We start from the raw sequence: 24,456 nt of genomic DNA on the forward strand, positions 1-24,456 counted from the left end.
CCTTCACCCTTTCTTCTGCATTGCTCTTCAGGAAACTTGGTTTCCAGCAATGCGAACCCCCGCCCTCCGTGGCTATCGGGGTTATTATAAGAACCGGGCAGCTTATATAGTGTGTCTGTTGGCGTCTGAATCTATGTCCGTAACTCTTTTCACAGCAAGTCTGTCCCTCTACAAACTGCTTTAGAGGCTGTCGCTGTTCGGATGTGGACGCCACAGGCTGTTACGGTCTGCTGTCTTTACCTTCCACCGGATGGTGATGTCGCGCAGCATGTCCTGGCTGCGCTGATAGCCCAATTGCCGCCACCTTTCTTGTTACTCGGCGACTTCAACGCCCATAACCCTCTGTGGGGTGGGTCAGTGGCAACAGGTCGAGGCGCCACCTTCGAGCATTTATTGGCGCAGCTCGATCTTTCGATTTTAAATGATGGTGCATTCACATACTTCAGTGTGGCGCATGGCACATACTCCGCCATTGACCTTTCGATCTGCAGCCCTAGCCTCGTACCTTCTGTCCAATGGAGAGTGCATGGCGACCTGTGTGGTAGTGACCACTTTCCGATCTTTCTGTCACTGCCACAGCGTCACTCTTCTGGGCGCCCCAGCAGATGGGGTATGAATAAGGCTGACTGGGACTTGTTCTCCTCCATTGCCGCTATTGAGCCTCTCTCTAATGCCGCCATTGATTTGGTGGTTCACTCCGTCACCACCGTCATCGTTACTGCCGCAGAATCTTCCATTCCCCGTTCTTCCGGGTCCCATCGGAGGAGGTCTGTGCCTTGGTGGTCGCCTGAGATCGCTGAAGCGATTAAAGATCCCCGGCGGGCGCTTCAGCGTCACAAGAGACATCCCTCCATAGATCACCTCATCGCCTTCAAACGGCTGCGTGTGCGGGCCCGCCGCCTTATCCGCCAAAGCAAGCAGGAATGCTGGCAGCGGTATGTGTCCACCATTGGCCGCCATGTCTCTCCATCGCAGGTCTGAGCCAAGATTAGACGCCTCTATGGCTATCGGACCCCTGTCATCGTCCCTGCGCTCTCACTGAATGCAGCAGTTTGCACAGACTCCGACGAAATTGCCAACAGCTTGGCAGAGCATTTTGCTCTGAGTTCCGAATCTGCGAATTACCCACTGGCCTTCCACTCCATTAAAGAGCGGATGCAACGTTGGTGCCTTTCTTTTCGCACACACCATCCTGAATCTTACAATGTTCCATTCAGTGAGTGGGAATTTCGCAGTGCCCTAGCCGCTTGCCCTGATACCGCTACCGGGCCAGATCGCGTCCACTGTCAGATGCTGAAACACCTTTCAGTCGACTGCCAACGACGGCTCCTCGACCTTTACAACCGTATTTGGGTCGAGGGTGAGTTTCCGTCGCGAAGGCGGGAAAGTATTGTTATCCCCATTCTGCAACCTGGCAAGAACCCTTTGGAGGTGGATAACTACCGTCTCATTAGCCTCACCAACGTTCTTTGCAAGATGCTTGAACGGATGGTGAGCCGGCGGTTGAGCTAGGTACTTGAGTCTCGGGGCCTTATGGCTCCGTCTCAGGGTGGGTTGCGTAAAGGCCGCTCCGCTGCCGACAATCTGGTGAGCCTAGTGTCAGCCATCTGTACTGCCTCTGCCCGCCGTAAGCACCTGGTCGCTGTCTTTTTCGACATGCCGAAGGCGTACGATACAACATGGCGTCATCACATCCTTTCTACATTGATGGGGTCTTCGGGGCTCTCTCCCGATCTTTATCCGCAATTTTCGGTCGTATCGTACCTTCTGCGTCCAAGTCGCAGCCTCCCATAGTTCCTCCCGAGTCCAGGAGAACGGCGTACCACAGCGATCTGTCCTCAGTGTCTGCCTGTTTTTAATTGCAATAAACGGGCACGCTGCAGCGGTGGGCAATTCTGTCTCCGCTTCCCTGTATGCTGACGTCTTCTGCCTTTACTACAGCTCTATTGGTATTACAGCTGCTGAACGTCAGCTATAGGGCGCTATCCGTAAGGCGCAGTCTTGGGCTGTACCTCATGGGTTGCAGTATTCGGCGGCCAAGACATGCGTTATACATTTCTGCCGGAGACGCACTGTTCACCCTGAGCCGCGGCTTTATCTTGATGGCGAACTTCTTACAGTGGTGAAGTCACATGCGTTTTTGGGTGTGGTTTTTGATTCCCGGTTGACTTGGCTGCCTCATATTCAGCAGCTTAAACAGAAGTGTTGGCGGCATCTAAATGCTCTGCGATGCTTGAGCCACACTCACTGTGGCGCCGACCGATCTACTCTGTTACGGCTCTACCAGGCGTTAATCCAGTCCCGCCTGGATTATGGGAGGCTGGCTTATGGCTCAGCATCCCCATCTGCGTTCAAGGTGCTGGACCCTATCCTCCACAGTGGGATACGCCTTGCCACTGGTGCCTTCCGGTCCAGCCCTGTGGACAGCATACTTGTGGAGGCAGGTGTCCCTCCACTGAGGTTAAGGGCGAACGTTTGCTGGCCGCTTATGCTGCCCACGTTTTCAGCTTGCCCGGCTACTATTCCCACAGTCGCGCGTCCATCTTCCAGAACGCCGGCCCAGGGTTGGATGTACGATCGCGGTCCGCGTCCGAGAGCTTCTCTCCGGGCTTGGGGCTTTACTTCTTCCGCCTCCTTTCCGGGCACTTCTGCGTACACCCCCGTGGTGTGTGCCTCGCCCTCGCCTTCAGCTGGAATTGGCACAGGGCCCGAAGGAATCAGTCCCTCCGGAGGCCTTCCGCCGCCGCTTTCTTTCCATCCTCGCAACGTATCAGGGCTCTGGCATTGTTTACACTGACGGCTAGATGGTTGCTAGTCGTGTCGGTTATGCGCTAACTCTAGGGGACCATTCCCAACAACGTTCATTGCCGGCTGGCTGCAGCGTTTACATTGCTGAGCTGGTCGCCATCTTTCGTACCCTAGAGTATATCCGCTCCTGCTCAGGTGAGTCTTGTGTGATCTGTTGCGATTCCCAGACCAGTGTTTCCCTCGTTCTCGTCTGGTGATGGCTATCAAGGAGTCACTGCATACTCTTGCCCATTGCGGCCGCTCTGTGGTCTTTGTTTGGACCCTGGGCCATGTTGGGATACCCGGCAATGAAAATGTTGACCACCTGACGAAAGAGGCCACCAGTGCACCATCTCTGGAGATTGGCCTTCCGGCGAATGATTTTCGGGCAAACTTATGCCGCAACATTTTCGACCTATGGGACACTGAATGGCACTACCTGCCCATGCGAAACAAAGTTCGCCCTATCAAGGTGACGACGACTGTGTGGCGGTCGTCCATGCGGATCTCCCGCCAGCAGTCTGTTGTCCTTTGCCGTCTGCGCATTGGGCACACTCGGCTGACCCACGGCCACTTATTGCGCCGTGAGGACCCACCTCTATGTCACTGCTGCTCCGTTTTATCTGTGGTCCACATTTTGTTGGAGTGTCGTCTTTTAGCTGTGCTCAGGCAGACGTTAGCGCTGCCTGATACGCTCCCTGCCCTTTTAACTGATGACCCTGCTATGGCTGGCTTAGTTTTGCGTTTTATTCGGGCAGGGGTTTTTATCATTTAATCTGCGTGTATATGTTTTATTTTATTGTTTTGTGTTGATTCTGGCCTTTGGCCTACGGTTTTAAACTGAGTTTTTAATGTGTTCTCGGTGGTTGGCTTTTCCCTTCTTTGTATCTATGGTCGGCCAACCACCGTCACACTCTGTGATTTTCATTTGTTTCGTCTGATCTCTGTCTGAGTCTTTCTTGTCCTGTGTCGTCTGACGTCTTTTCTGTTGTTCGTTTTTTATTCTCTGTGGGTGATTTTAGTTTTTTGGAAAAAAGGGACCGGTGACCATCTCAGTCTGGTCCCTTTAACCCCCACAAACCCTCGAATGATGTTCAGTACCCGTTTTCCAAGACCTTCCGATCCAAAGGCAACCGGACACGGAAGCTATGTATAAGTGGCTATTCGCTATAGTGTGGTCAGTAATCCGTTGCTTCGTGCTAATCAGTATAAATCCAACGCGAACCAATAGCGCGTGTACCAAACCATAAGCGCGGGAACGCATCACGTTTCTGGAATAGCAATCCAAACCATCCCTGCCTCAGACGTCTGTTTAATTCTTAAGTCTGTAAGTATTTCAGATATCTCTCGGCGCACTCTCTTTGAATTCACGATTTACACAATTCATCACAACGTCCGTAATTTGTTTCCTGCTTAAGTGATCTTGTGTGTGACCGACAGCAAGACTAGTCCTCGCCAGTTTCTTAGCTTAATTTGTGTGCAGTAATCGTTGTTCACTTTAAATAGGCTACGTGTTACTTAATGTGTTCGTCTTGGACAATATATGCAACATTTTAAAAGATGTGTCTGTTTTTCCTTAGTCTGTGGCTTTCCACCTGTTGCCTCTCTTTTTGTCATCAATTCCAATACTGGCGCGGTGGAGCCTGATGCCAGCAGTGGTCGGGACAACAGGAGAACACCAAGTGAGATTTCATATCGCCAGTTCATTAGCGACAGTTGGAAACTGACAGACAATTTAATCATTTATTTGGAATTCACTGTCTGTGTGTTGTATAAATTTCTTCATATTCCGTAAGTACTGCATCAAATTCAGACAGAGTTATTTTTGCCTCATCATCTTTTACCTTTAGGTTGTGCTATTCCTGGTATTTTATATAAGTTGCAGTTCAGTCGTCATGAGTTCGTGACTGTCTCCTGTGGTGTCTGCCTCCTTGGCATTATGAGTGATAAGATTATTTTATAAATTTCAGCATCATCTTCTCTGATCTTGTTCAGCGTTAGTGTTGGTACCACGTTCCTTATAATAGCAGGTCTCTCATCTGTAACTGTCTATTGTGTGACCTTCAAAGAAGGGTACAGCTCATTAAACTGCACGTGCAGCTCTGTTTTGCAACAGATGCGATTAGTCTTGAGCTTAGTGATTAAGTAATACTGGTATATAGTGAATGCATTCATATAACAATTCCAATTCATGTGCACTCACGGCTGACGAGCTGTAGTGGGTGGCATCTGAGTGTCAGTAGGGGATGTTGGGTGTTCTGCTTATATGACGGCAGCTGTTTCGGGTCACGCGGTTGGGGGTCCTCTGAATCAATCTCGTATGCTGTCAGCCCCAGCGACAGCTCCAGAGATGCCCTGGTCACTTCCAGGCACCATATTTTTCCGAGGCTTTTTTTTACTGACTCTCTCAATTTCACTGGGGGTGCATTTATTGTCCAGTACCTTGTGTGATGAGGCCGTCATCACATGAGGCAGTAGACGCTCCGTGACAGCTGGCTGTGATCATGGTATTACAATTATTGTTATCATTAACACTATTGTCATTATTATTTTTATCATTGCTATCATTAGTAATTGAAGAATTTTGGTCTTGTCTTTAATATTTTATAATATTGCTTATTAAGTACATCTCTCCAGAGAATCTTTCTGAATCACATTTGCACTTAACAGCACTTACGTTATAGACATATGACTACAGTCCGATTCATGAACGATGTCAGTTCACGCTGGTCGAGCTTAGAATGGGATTGAATTGCCGGTTCCAAGCGACAGTTGCGGTAGGAGCATACAAGTGCCTTGCGCTGGAAGAATGCGTTTTTTCCTACAAATTATGTCGCTTGTGTTGAATCTGTCGTTGATCACCATCGTCGTGGGTGAGATCTCACAAAAAAATAGAATAAAAATTAACAAAATAACTCGCTATTATCATGTTTATTGCTCTCGGAGAATGTGTGACGTAGCTGCGCAGAACAAGCCAAAACTCGACCGCCATCGTTTGTGACTCCAACTACAGTCATCCTCTTTCATCATGAAGGCGGCTTGTAACACAACAGCTTTATTTATCAAATAAACCTAAAACTCATAACATTTTTAGACAAATGTTTTCTATCGCAGTATCGCTACGTAACTACTAGCAATGTTGTGGATCTTTGGAACCCCGTAAATGGTGTATGAATATATATTAAATTATTATTGTAATAGCATAAGAAAGACTGACTTTCATAAATTTTGTTCCCTAGTAGTATTACAGTCATATACAGTAACATTTACAATTTTCAAACATTTCGTTACGCAAGGTGGGGCTCCAATACGGGTTTTACTCTTTCCGCTTGTTTGCGTGCTGTTGTAGCGCCACGTGGTGGTCAAAATGAAAAGACTCGCAGAGGGGGTGCGAACGTGTCAGATGTTCCTAAAACAGCGTCGAGTCATATACATTCTGGTGTGGCTCTTTAGAACGTATAAGAAAGTCGTCTCTAAAATTATTGGTCGCACTCTGCAACACACATCATTATGTAATAGTAGAACAAACAAAATTATGGAAACTTTATCGTAACTAATTTTCTTAGAAGTGTGCAAGGAAATTACAACCACACGTATTTGATGTTTTTCAAAGTTTAAGAGTATAGTGTGTTATATTCTTTGTACGTTCTTACGTTCATTTACCTGAAGATATTTCTTTATCCTGCTTTCCTCGTCGTTATATATATATAATATCTTGAGTTCAATATACGATTTCAAAAGTCGGATCTATACGTCATTGTCTCACAGTCGTAAAAATATATAAAATATTCATTGGCTCAAGAAGCTATTCCTGGATAGATACCAATGGTTGTGGTTGCCTTTAACTGCCTCTGGACAGTTTAGTATCACAACCACTACACCAGCTTCTCCTGTGACAATGCTCCATCTTTAAGTAAACAGCGTCTCGGTGTTACGTCCTCCTAGTCCGGCAACGAGCCATCGGTCCTGCATACTCCGACTCCCAATGACTGATGTTCACCCTGGCGGTGATCTTCTTAGAACTGAGGAGCTTCTCAGAGAGACCAACCTTCCGAACAGGATTGAAGACCCAGACGAGGTCACCAGGCTGGTGGACAACAGGGCGGTGGCTCGCGTTATACCTTCGGCAATCGTTTTCTTGAGCCTGCTGCGTGCGGAATCGAGCTAACTGCCGAGCTTCCTCACCTCTGGTTAACACGTGGCCGATATAGTCGTCGTTCACGTCATCAGCATGTAACGGAAACACAATGTCCATCGTCGTAGTCGCCTCACGCCCATGCACCAGGAAAAATAGCGTAAATCCTGTGGTGTCTTGTTTGGCGGTGTTGTAGGCAAACGTCACGAAATGTAGCATCTCATCCCCGTTGGCGAACATTGATAGCATGGCGGCCAAGGTCTTATTAAGGCGTCCAGTAAGCCAGTTAGTTTGCGAATGGTAGGCAGTCTTCATGTAATGAGCAATGTTGCACCGACGGTTTATCTCTGTCACAAGATTCTATTGAAAAACTTTCCCTCTATCCGTAATTAACGACCTTGGGGCACCTTGTTTTAATACAATGTCTTCCACGATGAATTTGGCTACCTCGGATGCTTCGGCTGTTTTCAAGGCTTTTGTAATGACATAGCGTGTCAGATAATCAGTGCAAACAATAATCCATGTATTGCCACTAGCAGACGTTGGAAATCGTCCGAGGTGGTCAATCCCAACACGGTGGAAAGGCGTTTCGGCTGGTGGAATTGGTATGAGTCGGCCAGGTGGTTTCTGAGGAACTGCCTTTCTCCTCTGGCACTCTCTGCAGTGCGACACATAATGACGGACACTTCTAAATAAACCTGGCCAGAAAAATTTCTTGCGGATTCTAATCCGCAAGAATTTTTTCTGACCAGGTTTATTTAGAAGTGTCCGTCACTATGTGTCTTAATAAATCCTAAATGTCCGGCCTCAGGTGTGTCATGGAATTTCTGTAGAACATGTAAGCGCATGTGTTTAGGAATCTTCCCGAACGGATCAAAGTTTTTCTTGCAAGTTAATACATTAACTACCTTAAATTGTCCTTTCACATCCTCTGACCGATTTAAGGCAAGCATTATTTGAGATATCTTGGCGTTATTCTTCCGCTCAGCAAAGAGAACCTAGAGTGCAGCGAGACAGTCACTATCTTCATGAAAGACTTGATGGTCTTGCACAAGGTTTCTTGAGACACAGCCGGCATCTTGTTGTTTTCTTCCACTTTTTTACACTATGGTAACGTCATACTCTTGAAGACGTAGTGCCCACCTTGTGAATCGTCCTGTTGGATCCTTAAGACCTGTCAGCCAACGAAGTGAATGATGGTCTCTAACAACTGTGAATGGCCTTCCATAGAGATACTGTCGAAATTTGCACGTGGCCCAGATCACAGCAAGACGTTCTCTTTCTGTAGTTGAGTAGTTTTTTCTCGGCTTTTGTAACTGTCCTAGAAAAAAAATGGTTCAAATGGATCTGAGCACTATGGGACTCAACATCTGTGGTCATAAGTCCCCTAGAACTTTTTACTTAAACCTAACTAACCTAAGGACATCACACACATCCATGCCCGAGGCAGGATTCGAACCTGCGACCGTAGCAGTCGCGCGGTTCCTGACTGAGCGCCTAGAACCGCTAGACCACCGCGGCCGGCAACTGTCCTAGAAGCATAGGCTATAACCTTCTCCTTTCCATCCGATATTTGCACCAGAACAGCACCGATCCCATACCCACTTGCATCTGAGTGTAATTCTGTAGGTGCTCTCTCATCATACAGACCAAGTACGGGGTCAGTCGTCAGAGATTTTCGTAGCACATCGAAAGAATCTTGTTGAGCACTACCCCAGATAAATACAGCATTAGCTTTTAACAACTCTTGGAGTGGCATGGCTTTGATACAAAACTCTTTGATAAAACGACGGTAATAAGAACATAATCCGAGGAAGGTTCTCACATCTCTAATACTTCTAGGAATAGGAATTTCCGTTACAGATCTCACCTTTTCTGGGTCTGTCCGCACACCTTCGTTTGGCACAAGGTGTCCAAGTATATTGATTCCTTTTGCACCAAAGAGACACTTTCTTGGATTAAGTTTCAGTCTGCCTTGTTGGATACACTTACGAACGACCCTCATTCTTTTTATATGTTCACCGTATGTCTCTGAGAACAGTATAATGTCATCTAAATAACAAAGACACGTCGTCCACTTCAGGTGTCTTAGAAGATTACCCATCATCCTTCTCCTGTAATCAACACAAAAGCGCAAACTGCCATACTTCTTCCTGACGAGAATCATTGGTGACGACCATGGGCTCTGCGAAGGCTGAATGATGTCATTCTTCATCATTTTCTCTACTTCGTCGCAAATTATTCGACATTCCTTGCTGACACACGGTACGCTCTCTAGCTGATTGGTTGATGGTCTCCAGAGCTAATCCGGTGCTTCACCGTCGATTTATCTAATTTGCTCTTCACCTGTGGATTGAAGCATTCAGAGAAATCTTGAAGAATGGCAAGTAGCTTCTTCTGTTGTTCCTTAGTTGGTTGGTTGGTGTGTGGGATTAAAGGGACCAGACTGCTACGGTCATCGGTCCCTTTTTTTCCAAATACTAAAAACACCCACAGAGAATAAAAAACGATCTACAGAATAGATAACAGACGACACAGAACAAGAGAAGCTCAGACAAAGACCAAACAAGACGAACTAAAATCACAAAGAGTGTGACAGTGGTTGGCCGACCATAGAAACAAAAAAGGAAAAGCCAACCACCGAGAAACACATTAAAAAATCAGACTAAAATCGTTGGCCATAGGCCAGAATCAACACAAAAACACACACACTTACATTAAGCGATAAAAGCCCCCTGCCCGAATAAAGCGCAAAACTTAGTCCGCTATGGCAGAGTCGTCAGTTAAAAGGGCAGGGAGCGTATCAGGCAGCGCAAACGCGTGCCTGAGCACAGTTAAAAGGGCGCACTCCAACAGAATATGGACCACCGTCAAGGCCGCCCCACAACGACAAAGAGGTGGGTCCTCACGACACAGTTAATAACCGTGTGTCAGTCGGGTGTGCCCAATGCGAAGCCGACAAAGGACGACTGAGTCACTGCGGTTGGCTCGCATGGATGACCGCCACACAGTCGTCGTCTCCTTTATGGCTCGGGGTTTATTGGACGTGGTCCGATCGCGCCATTCAGCATCCCAAAGCGCAAAAACTTTTCGGCGGAGGACTGCTCGGAAATCAGTCTCTGGGAGGCCAACGTCCAGAGATGGTTCACTGATGGCCTCTTTCGCCAGCCGGTCAACATTTTCATTTCCGGGTATGCCAACATGGCCCGGGGTCCAAACAACGAACACAGAGCGGCCGCAACGGACAAGAGTATGCAGGGACTCCTGGATAGCCATCACCAGACGAGAACGAGGAAAACACTGGTCGAGAGCTCGTAAACTGCTCAGGGAATCGCTACAGATCACGAAGGACTCACCTGAGCAGGAGCGGATATACTCTAGGGTATGAAAGATGGCGACCAGCTCAGCAGTGTAAACGCTGCAGCCATCTGGCAATGAACGTTGTTCGGAATGGTCCCCTAGAGTTACAGCATAACCGACACGACCAGCAACCATCGAACCGTCAGTGTAAACAACGCCAGAGCCATGATACGTGGCCAGGATGGAATAAAAGCTGCGGCGGAAGTCCTCCGGAGGGACTGAGTCCTTCGGGTCCTGTGCCAAGTCGAGCCGAAGGCAAGGGCGAGGAACACACCGTGGGGGTGTACGCAAAGTGGCCCTGAAAGGAGATGGAACAGTGAAAACCCTAAGCCCGGAGAGAAGCTCATTGACGCGGACCGCGATCGTACAACCTGACCATGGCCGACGTTCTGGCAGATGGACGACCGATTGCGGGAACAGGAGACGATAGTTTGGATGTCCGGGCAAGCTAAAAACATGGGCAGCATAAGCGGCCAGCAAACATTGGCGCCGTAACCGCAGTGGAGGGACACCTGCCTCCACAAGTATGCTGTCCACAAGGCTGGTCCGGAAAGCACCAGTGGCAAGGCGTATCCCACTGTGGGGGATGGGGTACAGCATCTGCAACGCAGATGGGGATGCTGAGCCATAAGCCAGCCTCCCATAATCCAGGCGGGACTGGATTAACGCCTAGTAGAGCCGTAACAGGGTAGATCGATCGGCGCCACAGCGGGTGTGGCTCAAGCATCGCAGAGCATTTCGATGCCGCCAACACATCTATTTAAGCTGCCGAATATGAGGCAGCCAAGCCAACCGGAAATCAAAAAGCACACCTAAAAACGTATGTGACTCCACCACTGCAAGAAGTTCACCATCAAGATAAAGCCGCGGCTCCGGGTGAACAGTGCGTCGCCGGCAGAAATGCATAACGCAGGTCTTGGCCGCCGAAAAGTGGAACCCATGAGCTACAGCCCAAGACTGCGCCTTACGGCTAGCGCCATGTAGCTGACGTTCAGCAGCTGTAATGCCAATAGAGCTGTAGTAAAGGCAGAAGTCGTCAGCATACAGGGAAGCGGAGACAGAATTGCCCACCGCTGCAGCGTGCCCGTTTATTGCAATTAAAAACAGGCAGACACTGAGGACAGATCGCTGTGGTACCCCGTTCTCCTGGACTCGGGAGGAACTATGGGAGGCCGCGAGTTGCGCGCGGAAGGTACGATACGACCGAAAATTGCGGATAAAGATCGGCAGAGGGCCCAGAAGACCCAATCCATGAAGTGTAGAAAGGATGTGATGACGCCATGTTGTATCGACCGCCTTCCGCATGTCGAAAAAGACAGCGAACAGGTGCTGACGGCGGGCAAAGGCAGTACGGATGGCCGACTCCTGGCTCAACAGATTGTTGGCGGCGGAGCGGACTTTACGCAACCCACCCTGAGACGGAGCCAGAAGGCCCCGAGACTCCAGTACCCAGCTCAACCGCCGGCTCACCATCCGTTCAAGAAACTTCCAAAGAACGTTGGTGAGGCTAATGGGACGGTAGATGACCACCTCCAAAGGGTTCTTGCCAGGTTTCAGAATGGGGATAACAATACTTTCCCGCCTTCGCGACGGAAACTCACCCTCGACTTAAATACGGTTGTAAAGATCGAGGAGCTTTCGCTGGCAGTCCACTGAAGGGTGTTTCAGCATCTGACAGTGGATTCTATGTGGCCCAGGAGCGGTATCAGGACAAGTGGCGAGGGCACTGTGAAATTCGCACTCACTGAATGGAACATTGTAGGATTCTGGATGGTGGGTTCGAAAAGAAAGGCTCCGACGTTCCATCCGCCCATTAATGGAGCGGAAGGTCAGTGGGTAATTGGAAGAAGCGGAAGTCAGAGCAAATTGCTCTGCCAAGCTGTTGGCAATTTCGTCGGAATCTGTACAAACTGCTCCATTCAGTGAGAGTTGAGGGACGCTGACAGGGGTCCGATAGCCATAGAGGCGTCCGCTCTTGGCCCAGACCTGCGATGGAGAGACATGGCGGCCAATGGTGGACACATACCGCTCCCAACACTCCTGCTTGCTTTGGCGGATAAGGCGGCGGGCCCGCACACGCAGCCGTTTGAAGGTGATGAGGTGTTCGATGCAGGGATGTCGCTTGTGATGCTGTAGCGCCCGCCGGCGATCTTTAATCGCCTCAGCGATCTCAGGCGACCACCAAAGCACAGTCCTCCTCCGAGAAGAACGGGGAATTGAAGATTCGGCGGCAGTAACGATGACGGGGATGACGGAGTGAACCACCGAATCAATGGCGGCATTAGAGAGAGGCTCAATAGGGGCCCTGGAGGGGAACAAGTCTCAGTCAGCCTTATTCATAACCCATCTGCTAGGGCGCCCAGAAGAGTGACGCTGTGGCAGTGATAGAAAGATCGGAAAGTGGTCACTACCACACAGGTCGTCATGCACTCTCCATTGGACAGAAGGTAAGAGGCTAGGGCTGCAGATCGGAAGGTCAATGGCGGGGTATGTGCCATGCACCACACTGAAGTATGTGAAGGCACCATCATTTAAAGTCGAAAGATCGAGCTGCGCCAATAAATGCTCGACGGTGGCGCCTCGACCTGTTGCCACTGATCCACCCCACAGAGGGTTATGGGCATTGACGTCGCCCAGTAACCAGGAAGGTGGCGGCAATTGGGCTATCAGCGCAGCCAGGACATGCTGCGCGACATCACCATCCGGTGGAAGGTAAAGATAGTAGACGGTAACAGCCTGTGGCGTCAACACCCGAACAGCGACAGCCTCTAAAGCAGTTTGTAGAGGGACAGACTCACTGTGAAGAGAGTTAAGGACATAGATGCAGACGCCACCAGACACCCTTTCATAAGCTGCCCTGACCTTATAATAACCCCGATAGCCACGGAGGGCGGTGGTTCGTATTGCTGGAAACCAAGTTTCCTGAAGAGCAATGCAGAAGAAAGGGTGAAGGCTGATAAGTTGGCGGAGCTCAGCTAGATGGTGGAAGAAACCGCTGCAGTTCCACTGGAGGATTGTATTGTCCATGTCTGAGAAAGGCGTGACGGGACTGGGAAGGCAGATTGCGCCGCTGGGTCACCTGCTGCCTCCGATGGAGCACCTGTGCAAGTGCTATCCGTTCTGTCTGAGGAACCGACGAGATCGAGGTCCTCAGCGGACGCAAGAATCTCCACCTCATCCTCAGACGCAGAGCTTGTAGGTAGTGGTGGAGTAGGTGCCACCGCAGGTGCCTTGGATTTACGGTTCTTCAGTGTCACTTTTGACTAGAAGAAGGGATCGGTTGGTAGGACATGTTTTGAGGCATCAAGGGATCACAAATTCAGCATTGGAGGGCAGCGTGGAGGGTAAAAATCGTGGAGGGAGACCAAGAGATGAATACACTAAGCAGATTCAGAAGGATGTAGGTTGCAGTAGGTACTGGGATATGAAGAAGCTTGCACAGAATAGAGTAGCATGGAGAGCTGCATCAAACCAGTCTCAGGACTGAAGACCACAACAACAACAACAGTGTCATTTTCTCTCGCTGTTCCTTAGGTTGCCATTGCTGGGAGGGCTTATTGTACTCAGTCTCAGGGACCGAAGATGAGCACGAAGCTCGACGACCAGCGACCAGTGGCTTCTTCAGCCACTGGTGGGTGTCTGCTGTGCCGCTGGTAGGAACCTGGGATGGCAGGGACCCAAGGGATTTCTTCCGAGCGAGAGAAGCCGAAGAAGAGTGACGCTTCTCCGGCTTCGAAGTAGGGACTGGCGTCCCTGATGGTTGGGGGGAGAGGGGTGTTGCTCCTGAAGTAGATGGAGCAGGAGCAACAGGGAGTGAAGTGACCCCCACAATCAAGGGGGACAGTGGATGCTGACTATTCTTAGAGCCAACTGTATGTGATGACGGGAGAACCGTTGTTGCAGCAGCGGCGTAGGAAGACGTCATTGCCACAGGATGGAGCCTCTCGTATTTCCGTTTGGCCTCGGTGTAGGTCAGGCGGTCCAGGGTTTTATATTCCATTATCTTCGTTTCTTTCTGGAATATTGTACAGTCCGGTGAGCAGGGAGAATGGTGTTCTCCACAGTTAACACAGATAGGAGGCGGGGCACATGGAGTATTTGGATGAGAAGGACGTCCACAATAGCGACACGTGATGCCGTAAGTACAGCGAGATGGCATGTGCCCGAACTTCCGGCGTTTAAAACACCGCTTCACATCACAAAGGTAAACAATCACCTTAACCTTTTCGGGTAAGACATCACCCTCGATGGCCAAGATGAAGGCACCGGTGGCTACCTGATTATCCCTCGGACCCCGATGGACGCGCCGGACGAAGTGAACAAAAAAAATGGCTCTGAGCACTATGGGACTTAACATCTATGGTCATCAGTCCCCTAGAACTACTTAAACCTAACTAACCTAAGGACATCACACAACACCCAGCCATCACGAGGCAGAGAAAATCCCTGACCCCGCCGGGAATCGAACCCGGGAACCCGGGAGTAGGAAGCGAGAACGCTACCGCACGACCACGTGATGCGGGCGAAGTGAACACCTCGTCGTTCTAGGTTGGCGCGTAGTTCATCGTCGGATTGCAGAAGAAGATCCCTGTGGAATGTAATACCCTGGACCATGTTGAGACTCTTATGGGGCGTGATGCTACCTGAAACATCACCCAACTTGTCACAAGCGAGTAGCCTCCGTGACTGGGCAGAAGATGCTGTTTTGTTGAGCACTGAACCAGAGCGCATTTTGGACAAGCCTTCCACCTCCCCGAACTTGTCCTCTAAATGCTCCACAAAAAACTGGGGCTTGGTTTGCATAAACGATTCCCCATCAACTCGCGTACACACGAGGTACCGGGGAGAATATTCTCCACTGCCTTCTTTAGCCATATGTTCCTCCCATGGAGTGACCAGGGAGGGAAATGATCTTGGTTCGTACTTCTAACCGTTGAGGTTAGACCTCGATCGCTTAGAGACTGCTGGTGGAGGCCCACCAGCGAGAGATGATGTACCACGCTTCATTGCGGGTCATCCGCCCTGTTGCCACCCACTCCTACCAGGGGCTCTCCCCACGGGCGCCACCCAGCCACAGCAAAGAGCACCGGGCAGGATGGCCTTTGCCGGGAGTCCCGATGCCCCAGAGGGATAGGCATCTACTCCTCGGCATACATGTGGAGGTACCAGCTCAGGCATCGGCAGTGCGATCCCTGTGTATTCGGGGGGCTACCCCCAAGAGGATACATGAAGACCCCACCACAACAGGCTACCGTGCTGGATGTTGGGTGTCAAATATCCATATGTGTCATGAGGGCGAAGATGGAAGTGCATAATGGAGGGCATGTGTGCTACCCGGAACACACTGCAGCTGATGTGGCCGGAAGCTCGGTGTAAGGCCAACTCCATGACAATATCGGGTGTGGCAGATCTTAGGGCAAGATGGATATAGAATGCACCACGTAAGGTGTCCTTCCCCAAATGGTACGCACTAACGGAAAATTTTGAAAGGTAGTGGTCAAACCCCTTAGGGGACCATCACATTAAAGGCCGAAACAGTTGAGACTCCTTTTAGTCGCCTATTACGACAGGCAGGAATACCGCGGGCCTATTCTAACCCCCAAACCCGCAGGGGGGGGGGGGGCTGTTACCTAGTGAGATCTGGCTATAGTCTAGCTATAAGATCTTGTCTCATAGCGGCGTCGCTAATTTCGCACACAGACTCGGCATTGGAGGTTTGTATGACGCTCAGTTGTTCTTCAATTAGTGGCTCATCGTTTGCTACACAAATGCTTCTTGGAAGGATCTGCGGTTCTCGGCGACAGTTAACTATCCATAATTCATCAAATCCGTTCTTAAACGAGACAAAAGAGACTAGGACGACCAAGTAATTCTTCAATAGTATGCTTCTCTCCCACTACAAGATGACACATGATAGTTACCAATCTAGCTATGACTGCAGGAAAGATCACTTCATGGAGCACACATAGTCTCCACACACTCGGAAGCGCATCTTCCTGCCCACATTATCTCATCTCGTCTAGCATCATCTTCGAGCGACCACAATCTATAACTGCCTGAGAAGATTTCAGAAAGTCCGATCCAAGAATGACGTTTTGACTACACTCTAGTCAGACGAGGAATTCTAAGGGCTGTGTATGGCCACTTATACCGACACGAATGGTACATCTTCCTGTAGGTTTTACGTATTTCCCATTAGCCACCTTCAGCAGAGATGTTTTGCTGTCGGCGACTACGGTTTTCTGCAACTGGCGACGGTACTTCTCCGAAATGCCTGAATATGATGCTCCAGAGTCCACAAGAGCTTGGGCTGGTCTGCCATCCATGAGGATATCGACGTAGTTTCCTATCATTTTTCTAGCGATCGACGGCGGAGGATTTTTCTCTTCGGCGGCCTCATCTCCAAGGAACGTCGCACCCTTTTGTTTTCCAGATTGCGGAGGCTAGGTGATCCGCTGGAACTTCTAAACGGCGATGGAGACCTTGATCGGCGTGTTGGGGAGCGTCCTCTCCAGCGTCTAGCTTGCGGCGATGCTGACCTTCGTCGCCCTGCACCCGCATCTTCTTGTTCATCTTCGTCGTCCCGGAGTTGCCGTCGACTAAGATCGGTCTGCTGTCTTCTGACGCGGGCATCGTCAAATATCCGCCGCCTTTCTCGACAATAGCACACCACATGTCCCGGTAGTCCGCAGTGGAAACATACTGGTTGGTTATTTTGGGTCCTCCAGACGTCAGTCTACCTTGTTGCCCAAACAGGCTCCTCGTGCGGCATTGTAGGAACGTAACTCCACCTGGGTGTCGACTTTTTCACCGATTTAAAGTGAAATGAAAGACTGGAGATTGGGTTCAGTGTCTGTTCTACTTCCTCCCTCGTGACTTCTTTAAGCGTCTCGGTTTTCTGCTCGCCGTGCAATCCAAGTGCCTTCTGAACTTCCTCTCTCACTATCTGACGAAGAACACTTGTGAAATCAGTTGCTTCCTCCATCACAGACATCGACACGACGTTTGGAACCCGTTCAAATTTATTGCGTGTAATTCTTTTTGATGCATTGTCTCGATATACTTGCAACATTTTGAAGTCGTCTGCTGTCGAAACCTCCTTCAGGAGTAGTGCTTGATACATGTCCTCAGCAACACCCTTCATGAGATGTGCAACCTTATCTTCCTCCTCCGTTCTAGGATCCACTGTTTTACACAGCTCCAAGACGTCTTGAATGTAGGGTGCTGTGGTTTCTCCCTAACGTTATACCCTGCACTTTAATTTATCTTCAGGCGCTGTGTGTCGCCGAAGTACTTGCGCAGTTCCGCCTGGAATACTTCCCAGCTTGTGAACTTCTCCTCGTTGTTCTCATACCGTTGCTTGGCAGTGCTCTTCAAGTAGAAAAATACATTATCCAAACACACGGTGTCATCCCATTTGTTAAATTTGGCTATACGCTCATATACCTTCAGCCATTTGTTTGGGTCTTGGCCATCGTCACCAGAGAACCAGGAGGGATGTCTGATGGGGTGGCACACAGTTGCTGTCATCGTAACGTCCTCTTCATCTTCTGTCTCCGGTAGATTGCGATCTGTTGAATATGGCTAGAACTCGGGTTTCTCGCCACGTAAATGGCGGCTCTGTCGTGGCCTGATGGGAGCCACTGTGTCACAAGTTCCAATACCCATCGTCTCCACCAGAATAACGTCACATAGAAGAAGGTGTAATTAGATGATTGACGAACACTAACTTCACTTAACAAAGGTGTTTTCAGCACTTGCACATACAAGAGCGCGGAGCGAACTGCCTCCGGCCAGAACACATACAGTATATCCACAGCTACAGAACATTGCAGTACAATGGTTCTTGACATTTGTGGACACTTCTAGAATGTACTAGAACCAAATATAGAAACTGAAACTGTACAGTCCATGCTGGTTTTGAACTCACGACCCTCCATGCAACAGTTTGATACATAACCACTACACCACGGTGCTGCCCAGCTTCTTCTGCGACAATATAGTAATTTAATACGAGATCTTTATCAGTCTTCTAACTACACTACCGTTGTTTCATGAATGGAACAAAGTTATCTAACTTAGGTAGCCAGTACAGTGAAATATTTTTTGTATGTATGCGTGTGTGTCGTCTCATTCCGGACGAGTGTAACCCCAATGTTTGCGTGGTAGAGTAATTACGGTGTATGCGTACGTGGAGACAGTGTCTGCGCAGCAATCGCTGACATAGTGTAAGTATGGCCACCCAGCATTCGCCGAGGCAGATGGAAAACGGCCTTAAAAACTATCCACAGGCTGGCCGGCACACCGGACCTCGACCTAATCCGTCGGGCGAATTCGTGCCGGGGACTGGCACGCCTTCCCGTTAGACTGCACGGCTAGCCGGTCGGGATTGAGTAAAATATGATCATAGTTAATTAAAACTGTGATTATCAGTGTGCTTGTACAGTGTAAAATAAACGACTGACTCAACGGAATGAAACATAGCGGGTACAGTTTTCTAAACGGCTTGTGGTGAGAGCAGACTTTTATGTTACGCCACACAGCGAAGAACACGTACCGAAGTCGCGCGAACAGCCGCACAAGCGGCTGTTTTCGATGGTAATGGACGTCCAGCTAGTACTCTAAATGTTGGTTAGATGTGACAGATAAGCAAGTTTTTATCTCAAAGGAAGTACCCTAGATCACAATAGTATAACAAATAATATTACGAAAACACTAGGTTCGATTACACACGATATGGTCTAGAAAAAAAAAAAAGTGGCATATTGAGGGCATGTAAGGTTGGAGGATTCGGTTAACGGTTGAGCCGCGTCATGTCATGTAATACAGGACGTGCTGCTGCTGCCGGTGTAGTGGTAGACATCAGAGGGTCCATGTGGGAATGTACGTTCAGAGAAGCAGGCGCTGATCATAACGTATGGGTAGCCTGACCTAAAGACATAAGGATAATCATAATTACGAGCGTTCCTTGTTTGTAGACCCAAAACTCAGGGAGAGTCTCAGTAGATAAATCTACAATACACTATCTTACCACCAGTATCCAGATACAGTAGCTGTTAGCAGTGCTTGATTTGTGACGGTACGCGCCGGTCCGCCGTACCTGTACGTCTGACCCAAAAAAATCAGAATAACAGATTCTGAGATTTTAAGACAGTTTTTTTTGCTGCTGTTGAAATGATGTAAAACTCTACCTTCTTGGCGCGAAACTAGACAACTAACATCAAGAAAATTCCACTGTCGTCTCGTGAATGTGAAAGAGGGTTTTCCCAAATGTATTTGATCATTACTGACGGTAGAGTCTCTTTGTTAACCAAAACTGTTTCTTGACTACTTTTTTTGAAGTTGAATAGCCCACCACAGACTCGTTTTGACCCTTCGAAGTACGTGGAATCTTGGCTGCTTCGTGGGTGGCAGCCTGTTATGGACACCATCAGCAAAGAAACAGAGAGAGGGGGGACGTGCAACAATTTGTTAAAGCTTTCGACAGTTTATAAACTGTGAGTTAACACATTTAAATGTTTTCCCCTTTTTCAGTATCTTATTGTTCCAATTTAAGTTTGTTTACCTTACTGTGATTTCTTTTTTGTAGCTAATCGTAAGTTGATAAATAATGTTTGACTTAATAAACAAAACACTTAATAAAATATTGTTGGTGCACATGGGTGTCTTATTTTTATCAGTACAAACGTTGTAAACACACTTTTATAATGACCAGGAAAGCGTTAAAATAACTTTTTAAGAAGCTTAAATTTCAAACACCATTTCTCCCCGTCCCCCGGAATGTCACAGAGTACCGCAACCTCTTTTTTTATAGTCAGGCACTGCCTATTAGTGCACACTAATATGTGGTGTGTCCATCTGTCACCTTTATGATAGCTGCAACGCTGCTGGGGACAATTTCAATGAGTTGTCGGAATATATGTGGAGTAATGTTAGTACATTCTTCCTCTAGAGCCGAAACCTAAGATGTTGGACGATTCGATCTGACACAAAGCCAATATTCTGACTGATGCCAGAGGTGTTCCATTGGGTTCAGGTCGTACCTCTGGACAGGCTAGTCCACTTTAGGAATGTTATTGTCCACAAATCAATGACTTGCAAGTGCTGTTTTGTAACAGGTTGCATTTTCGTGCTGATACAAACAACTGTCAACTACAAACGGTTTCCCTACTGTACGCAGTACACAATGCTGTAAAATTCCTTTCGCATTTAGGGCCTGTCCAAACAGAACGCCGCCTAGCGGCACGGCCCGTGTCTTTGAGCCGCGACGCCGGGGCCGTATCGACGAAGTGCTCGGTAATTGTATTGTGTCTGTCAAACAGAGCACCGCTTTGACGCTATGGCCACCAGCTTGCGTCAGCGACCGGCGCAGAGGATTCTCAGAATACAATTTCGCTGCAGGCTGCAGCGGGTGTTTGCACCTGCTGGCGCGTTTGGCTGCTGTGTGTAAGCTGTGTGGTTCAAATGGCTCTGAGCACTATGGGACTCAACTGCTGTGGGTATCAGTCCCCTAGAACTTAGAACTACTTAAACCTAACTAACCTAAGGACATCACACACATCCATGCCCGAGGCAGGATTCGAATCTGCGACCGTAGCGGTCTTGCGGTTCCAGACTGGAGCGCCTAGAACCGCTCGGCCACTCTCAAGTTGGGGTGTTTTAATTAATGACCTGTCGTTAGAGGACCAAGTGAAAAAGAATAGATTTTGAAATATATGTGCCTACATTTTCAATGTGAGGGTAAAGTAACAATTTCTGAGTGGAACCTTCGCCGTTAACAGGTTTCCAATTGTATATTTCTCATTTTAGACCATTCCCTGGGCCAGTGGCTTGTTTACTTCTTCTTTAAACACAGTGCCAGAGGCAACGTTAGAAATGAAATATCTGCATTTGCAGTCATTCCCACTATTTTCTAAATACAGCACACACGAAAAGCGTCTGCTTAAAAAATAAGGTTAAATTGACAAGTTTTCTTAGTACGTGTACGGGCTTGTTTGACACATCCGTAGCAAGATAAGAACGAATTTGACGGGCAAGTTTGCTCATTTAGGAGCGACTTCATAAGTTTTAAAAAGTTTCATTGTCTATTCCAAGAGAGTTGATGTAATCATCGGATTCTGAGAACAATATTTCCTTTAGCAAATTTTCAAGAGTAAATCTCTCTTTTCACGCCATTCCCTGGACCAGAGTCCTGTTTTCTTCTTCTGTATTTGTGGCCGTTCATACTACTCTCAAAATACACACGAACGCGATTAGCGTCTGCTTCAAAGTGGGTTTAAACTGACAAACATTGTTGGAACGTGTACCGGCTTGCATGGAAAATCCGTGGCTAAATAAGAGCGATGTTGTCAAACACGTTTGATCGTTTACGGGGGCCTTTAGCCGCACCGCCTGGCTGCGTAGTGTCTAGTCAGCCATTTACCGTTTTCTTAAGCGCAATAAAGAAAGATACCACACTCTGACCACGATAAACACCTCCATACCGTGTAATAACCTTCCCCTCATTTCACTGTTGGCACTAAAAATGGTGGCAGGTAGCGTTCTCTCTCTCTCTCTCTCTCTCTCTCTCACACACACACACACATATCATCACCTAGTCTAACAAGCTATTTGGACAATATCTGTAATGAAATTGATACGTTTTTCAACCTATTTGAAACAGATATGATAGTATCCCATACTAACAAATATACTGACAACCTTAGAACAAACTGCAAACGTACAAGAAACTGTAAAGTTGCGGACAGATGTAAATTACAGCACTGTTCGGTGTTTTTTTGGTAGGTATAAAGATAAGTCACCGTGAAATGTAAAAGAACTTTTGGAATCATATAGCACAGATATGGATGTTCTGAGGGCCACAATGAGCTATAAAATATTCCTGCTTGTAATGTGTTGTATGAGTTTTAATGAAGTTTCAACTCTAAATGAAAGGAAAGAGCTTGACGAGTTAGCTGCTTTCAAAAAGCTCTTACGTTCCTTTACAGTCAACTTGAAACGATTCTGTAATCCTACTGAATATGTGACGAACGATGAAATGTTGACTGGATTTAGGGGCTGCTGTTCCTGGATCCAGTACATACCATCCAAACCCTCCAGATATGGGATAGAAATTTAACATGTTTGATGCAAGAAATTTAACCAGTAATACTGAAATGTATGAGGGAAAGCAGCCAGATGGAGCGTTTCAAGGATCAAACAGCTCAACAGAAATTGTGAAGAGGCTTGTCAGTGATATCGAAGGTACATATATAAACGTGACCACTGATAATTGGTACACGAACTGCCAATTAGCGGAAGACATGTTAGCGAAATAACTGACCATTCTAGGCACTCTTCACAAGAAGAAAAGGGAAATCCTGTCTGAGTTTCGAAATTTGACTTCCAAGGTACAAAAATCTCTTGCCTCATAATCGAAAAAAAGAAATCACTCAGTGATACCCCTGTCACAATGGGCGATACGGATGATACCGACCTCAAAGCAGGAAAGCCAACCATCATTCTTTTTTAAAATCACATTAAAGGAGGAGTAGATATCGTGGCTAAAGTGGTAGCAGGATATTCTGTTTCCAACATTACGAGCAGATGGCCTATGGTGTTATTTTATACTGTGCAAAACATAGCTGAGATAAAGTACTAGATTTCACACTCACTTTTCAAACCAGAAGGAATTTAGCATTTGCGTTGACAAATGAACAGTTGAAAAATAGGTAGAAAATTATACCACTGCCGACCGTTGTTTCCTAATCTCTCAGAAGGAAAATCGCTTCAGAAGAAGTCATTGACACAGCAGTGTAACCAGAGAAGATGAAGTAAGGGCGTTGCAACGTGTGTGGAACGCAAAAAGACTACTCCACTACGAAAGTTTGTGTGAAGTACAATAACTTTACCTATCAAGCACATGTGATTCCGCACTCCACGTGCATTACATGTCATCAAGAGGAGACTGAATGACCCATCATTTATTTTATTAATTAAATTAATACTACATACCACTTTATAAAATTGGTAACATAGGTGATTGTATTACGATGGCCATCTCCCCTGTGTGGGTGCGAGATTGAAACTTTGTTGAAAGATCTCACCGCAACCAAAAAAACGCCTGATTACAGCTCTTAGTCGCGAATCATATCCGTGGTACTCTCGCCCACGCTTCCACCCGCCTGGCGGCACATCATTGACATCAAATTGACTAACTAATGAATTAAATTTATCATGAGAGTCACTTTGTATGATGAGTAATATTTTTTCCCTGCAGTCGGATTGCACTCGTCAGGTAACCGTTACAGACGCTTATGTGGCGTCTTTAGTGGCTTCCCACAAGCTGGATAGTCACTTCCTCCGATAGCAAAATGGGTGATAACCGTCGTCAAACAGCCGAAGATTTCCAACGCTGCTGGCCGTTGTGGCCGAGCGGTTCTAGGCGCTTCAGTCTGGAACCGCGCGACCGCTACGGTCGCAGGTTCGAATCCTGCCTCTGTCATGGCTGTGTGTGATGTCCTTAGGTTAGTTAGGTTTAAGTAGTTCTATGTTCTAGGGGACTGATGACCTTAGCTGTTAAGTCCCATAGTGCTCAGAGCCATTTGAACCAAGCCATATCCAACGCTAATGACGTTCTGTCTATCGGTTATACTGTAATGCCGGGTCTATACCCCCTTGCCGACAAGCCACCGCCCGCTGTGCCATACAGCTGTTAATGATTCCGATCTCGTAGAGGTTGTCCTATCCTTCTCAGAAGGACTGGGCGCCTAAATGTCGCTGGGGGTAAATACCAAGATTTTGATAAGTAAGCTTCCCCTCCTCGCACCTGCAAAATGAAACGTTCTGAGATGTATTTTCTAAATATACCAGAAAGGCTGACCCATTGAACTGCAGCAAAATGCCTGTCTGCTAACCACCCCATCCCAAACAGGCATGAGCCTGCAGACATGGGTTACCCTCAGAATACACCGCTATAGAAGCACTCCCATTGGCTCCTGCCAAATTAGTGGGTGGATGCTTTGAGAACTAAAACAGGAATATGTTGAGGGAGGGTGACGTTCTTTTCGAGAAACACTATTGACAACCGACATTTGAAGGTGACCGCAGAATGATTCTACTGCTGCCAGCATACATTTCCCATAAGGACCATGAACATGAGAGACGAGAAATTAAAACTCATACAGAGGCATATA

This window comes from Schistocerca nitens, chromosome 3 (genome assembly GCF_023898315.1).
Source record: "Schistocerca nitens isolate TAMUIC-IGC-003100 chromosome 3, iqSchNite1.1, whole genome shotgun sequence".
NCBI classification, from domain to species: Eukaryota; Metazoa; Arthropoda; class Insecta; order Orthoptera; family Acrididae; genus Schistocerca; species Schistocerca nitens.